The 2378-nt window shown below is 45.4% G+C and overlaps 1 long non-coding RNA gene across 1 annotated transcript; it reads right to left on the bottom strand.

The window, feature by feature from the left end:
* Positions 1–1650: 1650 nt before the first annotated feature.
* Positions 1651–1980, bottom strand: LOC131214571 (uncharacterized). The gene is made up of 3 exons (XR_009157040.1): positions 1894–1980; positions 1809–1833; positions 1651–1734 (listed from the first exon to the last, which is right to left on the bottom strand). It is a non-coding gene; the product is annotated as an uncharacterized LOC131214571 (long non-coding RNA).
* Between the last annotated feature and the right edge of the window lie 398 nt (positions 1981–2378).

Raw genomic sequence — 2378 nt, 5'->3', positions numbered from 1 at the left:
ATTCAATTTGGTAAAAAAACGATAAATTTCTACGCATACTCCTAATAGCAAAGCTTGACATACGGCCACGCGGTAATCAGTCAGACAGTAAATAGAAAGGTCAGGAAAAGAGAGTAGAAGAAAAGAGAGTAGGCCAGATCGAGAGTAGGACCGAAGAGAGAAAGAGAAGGTAGAGTAACGCTATAATGGCTCCTACACAAAGCGATCGTGTATGAGAACAACACTGGAAGGTGGGAATGTCAAAAATGACAGGGATGTAGGAGCATCGTTACGGGCGTTACGACGCGCAGCGCGCCGGGGTATAAAAGGGAACGCGCAAAAGAAACCGAGAGAATAAAACACTAAAATTGTGGCGCATTGACGCGTGATAGCCGATACTTAAGCCTACGATTTAGTTTTCGAATTCTCGCATGTTACACATCTGCCGCCGAGAGCGGATTGTAACAACCACAAATAATTTACAATTACAATATTTCTACAATTGTTTCACTATTCCACCATGTACATGCACTTTTCACTTATCTCTGCGTGTACGTAGAGTGTATCCATCCCTGAATCCTGTATTCCATGTATCCTGTACCATCCGCCCTATCAACATTGTCCCGTACGCTTCTAATGGTTAGCTGAAAATGGAAACAGACGCGGTGCACTTTCACTATTTAGAAGTAAATACTTATCGAGAAATGCTTCCCGATGCTTAAATTTACTTACCGAAATAAGCAACAGCTTAGAATTCACTATTAAACATTAATTTTACACCAATATTTTTACCTCGTTGAATTGCTTGCGTCGTGCGTCGTACGTTGATATGAAACTAAAAGTTTCTAACTGCGGGGCTACATCAACCGTAACGTAATGATTTTGACATTAATGATTAATGCCAAACTGCTGCGGCGCTGTCAAAACGTATATGTTTTGGCCGAGGCGTAAACAGTTTGGCATTAATCGTTAATGTCAAAATCATTACGGAACACCTCATGTAGCCCCCCAGTAACAGTTTGACGTTGGAGTGCCGGACTGGATGCTACATGAGCCTAATAGAGACAAAAAAGTTTTTCAGTGTTGCGCTTTCTTTCTGGCCTTTGGTGAGAAACGAATCGACGCTCAGATATTTCGTCTCAGTATGGAAAATATGAGTGACTTTTTTGTTCGGGTATGGAGAATATGAGTGACTTTTTTGTTCGGGACATGCTCCAACGGAAGCAGCCCGAAAAGGAAGAGCTATTGCAGAAGCAGGAAGAGCGACTGAAGAGTACCCGAACAACCCAGTGAACAATTTTGAGTTCCCCGGCGTTTTCTCAGTATGGAGCATCGAGTCGCCGACGAGTCGCATTCGAGTCGCATTCGAGTCGCAGGAGTATTTCGTTCATATAGGCTTCCATACTGAGAAGGCCTAGTTACTCGATGGCAGATTTTGGCGACTCGATTTTTTTTCCCGAACCTGCCCCTTGTCTCCCTCTCTCCTGTGTGTCCCCTCTCTTTCTTCGTTTCCAATTCTTTCTCTCCCGTATTTTCTTTCTCTCCGAAATAAAATATCTCGCGTTTTTGGTAGGCTTCGAAAGGTATATTCTCTCTCTCTTGTTTTTGGTTTCGCCTTTTCACTCTTCCCTATCTATTCGTGCATTCGTGCGGCGATGCGTTTTCGAGGTGGCGTCGCCAAAAAATATGTTTTGTTTCGGTCGCGTACATGGGCTCGAGCCGGGTTTATTTTCCATGCGTCATTTGGTCCGTAATCTTCAATGAAATAAATGAAAGGAACAATGTTAGTGTTACATTTGTAGCATTGCAATCCTGTCACTTTAACTTACCTTTTCCACAAATGTGACGAGTCGTCTGAAACGAGCAAAGCGAAAAATTATGTGGTTGTCACTGAATACTGTCCAATAAACTTACCTGGACAGACTTTACACTTGGCACTTGATACCTTACACTTGGCACTTAGAAAAACAGAGGCACAGGTTTCGTCCCGATTCGCTCAAGTCCACAACAAAGACAAGACTGTCGGACCCTCGGAACTTCGGGACTTTGCGCCGATCTCGCTGTCTCTGTTATTTCTATTCCTTTTTCTTTCTCTCCAACGTTCGTCTTCCACCAGCAAACTCACGGCGATTTCAAAACTCACGGGGATTCCTTCCGTTCTTTCCCCGGCAACCAACGAACGCGTCTCATTCTCACTTCGTGCGCTGCGAGATCGCCCTTCCTCGGCCTCGTCGCAGGCAGAGGGGCGTTCGATCTCACTCGCCTCAGCCTTCCTCCGCCGCGTCGCAGGCAGAGGGGGTGGCTCGGGCTCTCAAAATTGTTCACTGGGTTGTTCGGGTCTCCTGGGGTCACGAGCGCCCAGTGAGCAAAATTGAGTGCCCGAGCTACCCCTCTGCCTG

Source organism: Anopheles bellator, unplaced genomic scaffold, assembly GCF_943735745.2.
Source record: "Anopheles bellator unplaced genomic scaffold, idAnoBellAS_SP24_06.2 scaffold01364_ctg1, whole genome shotgun sequence".
NCBI lineage: Eukaryota > Metazoa > Arthropoda > Insecta > Diptera > Culicidae > Anopheles > Anopheles bellator.
The sequence above is the reverse complement of the archived record's forward strand: the minus strand, read 5'-3'. Positions and strand labels throughout refer to the sequence as shown.